Source organism: Alligator sinensis, unplaced genomic scaffold (assembly GCF_000455745.1).
Source record: "Alligator sinensis unplaced genomic scaffold, ASM45574v1 scaffold609_2, whole genome shotgun sequence".
Lineage (NCBI taxonomy): Eukaryota > Metazoa > Chordata > Crocodylia > Alligatoridae > Alligator > Alligator sinensis.
The window spans coordinates 430893-436649 of record NW_005842090.1 but is presented as its reverse complement, the minus strand read 5'-3'; positions in this window follow the sequence as shown (position 1 = coordinate 436649).

Below are 5757 nucleotides of genomic sequence, written 5' to 3'. Positions count from 1 at the left end.
AAAAAAATTGGCCATTTTTCGCACTGTAAATCCAGCAACACTGCTGCCATCTATGGCTGACACACCAGATCTTGTACATGACTGCCTGCAAACATTGGAAGCTGTTTATTCTTCAAGGCCAAATCTGAGAGACAAACAATTGATAAAAGAGTTTCAAGCAAAGAAGGGGGAGCACGGGTGGCTGGTAGCAAGGGATGGCCGCATTATCATCCCAGCTGCCTGGGTTCATGTGGTAGTAAAGAGCACTCATCATGGTACCCACTACGGACCCAGGGCCCTGGTAAGATGGATCAGTTACTATGTAACTAGAGTGGGATTAAGAGAGGCTGCCAAGGAGGTATCAGAGACATGTGAGGTCTGCCAGAGAAATAACCCATAAGGAGGGAGAAGAAAAACTTCAGGACATCAGAGAATAGGCAATGGGCCAGGAGAAGAATAGCAGGTGGATTTTACTGAGTTGCCCCGGCAACAAGAGATAAAATATCTCCTTGTCTTTGTGGACACTTTCTCTAATTGGGTTGAGTGCTTCCCATGTCGGACTGCCCAGGCCCGGGAGGTAGTCAAGACACTCCTACGAGAAATCATACCTCGCTTCGGACTTCCAAAAGGAATAGGGTCAGACAATGGCCCACATTTCATTGCACAAATTACTCAGAAGGTTTCTGAGTTCCTGGGAATCAGCTGGCATTTACACACCCCTTGGAGACCTCAGTCCAGTGGAAAGGTGGAACGTATGAATCAGACCTTAAAAAGACACCTTGCAAAGATTTGCCAAGAAGCTCGACTCAAATGGCCAGAGGCCCTACCCTTGGCCCTGTTACGAGTAAGGGTCGCACCACATTCTAAATTGGGATTAAGCCCGTTTGAAATAATGTATGGTAAGCCTTACCCTCTGAGTCTGCCCATGGGTACTGAACAACAGTTACATGTTTTAGGAGAGGGAATGATTAGAGAATATGTATGGTCCTTGGTTTCTGTTTTGTCTTCCATCCATCAGCAGGTACGGGACGTGCTGCAGACACAGGACCAGTATCCTGCCCTGGGAAATCGATTATTACCTGGGAGTTACGTCCTTGTGAAAGATTGGAACGAGGAACCACTTCGAGCCAGATGGAAAGGCCCATATAGGGTACTTCTAACGACCCCGACGGCCGCAAAGCTCGAAGGAATCAAGACTTGGATACATTCCAGTCGCCTAAAGCCGGTGGCTGGACCAGAACAAGAAGGAATCCCTGCAGACTCCGGGACCGGAGACAGAGAACAGTGGAAGGTGGAGCCAATAAGAGACTTGAAATTCCTATTCAAAAGAAAGGAACTTTGAATAATTTGACAATCTTTGATTAAGTTTTATAAGCCTTATTATGAAATTGTTCAAGGTTTTATTGTGGGGCACCCTGATCTGTCCACTCCTACTTATAGGAGGGGAAACCCTTTTACAACAAAAATTTGACCCTCAGGAAAATGTCTGGATTTATCTGGCCCGGGAAATTTTAAATAGAACGGACTTCTGCTTAGCGGGAGGGATCAATGCTCACCTGGTTTTTACCTCATGCTTAATCGCAGTACCAACCCCTTTAAAAATTTTACAAAATTATACTATGCTGAAGAATGTAGAGAAGAAAAGTACATATCAGAATATATATAAGTGGGGGACTATTGTAAAAGAGAAGAATAGAGACATGTTTTCCGTACGGGTTCAGGCAACAGCTAATGCTTCTGAATGTTTCCTAATAGTTAATTGTACTAATAATTGCTTCAAATTGAACCAAGGTAGAAGAATCCTTTGTAACAAGACCAATCAAATATCCTATGTATACAATGTTCACCTGTCGTCTTATCTATCTTCAGACCTAAGGTGAATCAAATGATTTTACAAACGAAGAAAGCTGAGAATACTAGGTTTGTGTTGAAACAAATTGAGTGGAGCAATTATAATAAAAATAATTAAAAATGCTCCAGAGGGGGAAAATGTCAGGTTTGACCTAGAAACCACTACACATAGCCCAAGCAAAAGTCTCTGTTATGTAACTAATGCCCATCTGCAATGATAAGGAGGAGACAGTCTTAGATAAAGGAGGCTTGAAAACAAAAGCAGAATCAGAGGACTAGGGCAAAGAGCTAATTTAAATATTAAGATTCACACTCCTAGGTGGGGAGAAAGTATGCTAATGAAACATACATGTATGGAAATGAGATACATAGCTAAAACACAGGTATAGAGACATGCTCAGTAAAGAACTCCTTGCGTCACTCCCTTATAACCAATTAGCAAACAAGAATGCTTATGAAGGTCCAATACTCCTGTATAAAAGATGCGTAGAATTAAGAATCTGTGTGCTTGTTACGTGAAATTATTCCGCTTGCACCTTGTATTGCTAGCAATAAATCTTTATACTTTCACCCCTGGTATCTTTATTGGCTTTTGCATACCGGGCACGATCCCAGACTTGAGCTGGGGCTCAACAGCCTGAGTGATTTTATACTACAGTATAACCTCATGAACGCAGCATGCTCAGGATCGAGCTGCTGCTGGAGAAGTGATTTTTGAAACTGAAGTGGAGGCCTGTCCCAGAGCAGGGGCAGGGGGGGATTGCAGGGGGCATGAGTAGCGGTGGCCGGTCTTGGAGCAGTGGCTGAATGCAGAGCGAAGACACAGGGTGGTGGATGGTGGGGTGGTGGATGGTGGTGGCACTGCATGCAAGTTTCCCCCTCTGCTGCTTGGGGACTGGCCGCTGCTACTCCCAGATGCAGTGTAGTCTCTCATATAGTTGACTGATCCTGTTCTATTTGTTCCCTTGCCTTTACAGTACATCAGGAAATTTTGAGGCAAAAGAACAATTTCTTAGTTTGCAATTATTGGGCCTAAAACAAAACAAACCCTTAAACAAACTACAGACAGGTGAATAATAGAAGGTTATTGCATATTTCACTGCTACATTTCCATTATATACCCTGCTTACATATGTAGGGTGAAATCACACCACCATTGAGATTTCTAACAGAACCAGTAAAAAAGTAAAACCTTAATAAATACAGTTTTGTTTATGTTTCAAACATTTAAAACATTTCAAACAGCTAAATTGTTTATACATTGACCTGGGATTCATTTTGCATTATTATGTAAGATCTGATATGGTAAAGTGAACAGACCATTTCCAGGGCTGAAGCTGGTAAACAAAGATTTAATGTTTTCATAATAGATATTTGGAAAGGTACTCATACCAAATATTCAGTGTCTCTAATTATGATGTGATATATTTGGAAATTTCAGTATTCAACTGTCAGATCCCCACGGCTTTTGGTGTAGCACAGTGGCATACCACAATAATATAGTGTTAGTCTATTATATCATACAGTAATTCCAAATAGCTTCCAGTTTATATTCCAGTCATATATTAAGTCTGTGCTTTTTTAAGGGGACCTTTTTATGACTGGAAATCATTTTTTAGTTGCTGCTTAGGATTAAATTTAGCTTGGGGGCCACTTTTCTAATCTTAGTGTTTGGCTGCCATCTTTAAAACTTCTTTACAACTCAACTGCCAAGGGTTTAGAACAGGCTTCCCCCCAGAGGTGGTACAGTCATCCACCCTGGCGATCTTCAAAAAGTGTCTTGACACCCATCTTGCTGAGGTCATCTGATCCCAGCAGTTTTTCCTGACCATGTGCAGGGGGGTTGGACCCGATGATATGTAAGGTCCCTTCCAGCCCTTAACAACTATGAAACTATAGAAATGGTGGCCATGACTAATAAGATGAATAAATGTCTATATCTTGGTACCTATGAAGGCCAATTTTGATTTTCTAAATGACTTGGAATAGGTATTGCAATAACCTACAACCCCACTTTGTCTTTTGATGAGTAGTAGCCCATTGTTTGGCAGCTCTAAGTCTTTAAATGCAAAAAAAAAAAATCAATTCTGACCACTTTTTTGGCAACATGATATAAGTACTTGTTTCAAGTGGAAAGTTTTACCATTTATTTCTTCAAAGTCACATTTAATATTATTAATAACAAAGGTATAAGCTATTATGGAATGGATTTAAGTAAAATAAAATGCTTCAACTCAAATTTGAAGTCAAGTATGTGACATGGTGTACATTTAATATTCTTAATCTAGGTATGCTTTTTCTGTATAACTATCTTCTTAAGATGACTCTAGAACAGTAGCTTTAATTGGTTCATCTGAATGCCCATTTTCATTGTTTAGAGGCAATTTCACTCCATCTGACAATCTACTTTTAGTATGCATCAGAGGTTCCAACACATCTAGTACTGACATCCACCCCAAATGTGCTGGATGAAGAGTTTGTGCATATTGTGAATTTCTCTGTTCATAGATTTATAAGCGTGCTCAGAGGCAGTACTGTTTGAAGGAGTCATGGTCCAGAGGAAGTCTTGCAGAATTGTAATATGCCATTTGCTGCCATTTACATGCACAAGCACTCATTGTAAAGTATTTTGACAGTGAATAAAGCCAGTTTATTGAACAGATCAGTGAGCTCATTCCAAGTTGTTGCATAGTCTCTAGGTACCTGAAATCTTTTGATTGTAAGATTCATTTCATTGATGTAACTTTACCACAGCCAAAGAAACCTCCCACTGTGTTTACTCCAGTGAATCCATAACCCCCAAGAGCAGCAGATGTTACATCACACTCTGGAAATAATGGAAGGAAGTAGTAGTATAATGGTGCATCTCCTGGTCTCTTCTTGTACATGTCTTGCTCAGTCAAGTGACTGATGTAGGAAGAAACAACCCATATATCAGTATCTTCAAAATAAAAAATGATGGTGCAGGAATTATCCATTTGAGCTGCAGGGAATAACACCCTTGTGTCAGCCTCACATGAAGATTTCAATACAAAGCAGGCATCATGTTCTCTAGATTTTAAATCATAATGGATGAGCTTCATTGTGAAGTACAGGTCAAAATGATGGAAGTAAGAACACCATTCATTCAAGAGAAAACATTGTAGTCTCATTTTGTAAAAGTGCCTTGATAAAAATGAGTTCCAGGATGCTCCAGTAGGCATTTGCTGGTCAAAAACAGGGTAGACATTGGGAAAAAAACCCCCAAAAGACTTTCAGTGACACTGCTCAAATCCTCAAGGGAAGCTTCAAGTTCCAGCAAGAAATGTTTAGCTCAGATATTAGGAAGAATGTTCTCACTAGGAGGGTAGTAAAACACTGAAAAAGGCTCCCTACAGAGGTTGTGGAATCCCTATCCTTGGACTTTTTTAAGACCTGGCTAGACAAAGCTTTGGCTGGGATGATCTAGTTGGGGATGGTTCTTCTTTGAGCAGGGGGTTGGACTAGATGATCTCCAAGAAGTTCGTTTCAACCCTAATTTTCCATGATTCTATAATTCTTAGCTTCGCATGCTGTTTTGTACTAGTTTTCAACAGTTCTTTGTCATAAACATCATTAATAAAGTGAAATGACATTGTTTGTTGGTGTTGGCTAGCAACATACTTAAGAGACTGAGGGCATATTCAGACCATGTCTTGCTTGGTGGGACTTTATTCCATATCATTCCAACCTCTATTAATGCATGATAATGTGATGGTGGTGAGATTAACTGGATGCTCATCAATATTATGAACTTTGATTTGACAGGGTTGTGGACATCTGCTGTGAAGAGTGAAAGGCTCACAGAAGTAATTTTGTATTGCATAAGTTCTTCTAAAGTCACCGTAGTCTCTTTTCCACTGGTTAGAATGACTTTTTTCACTGCAGTGTAGTCAACCATTTTCCTAC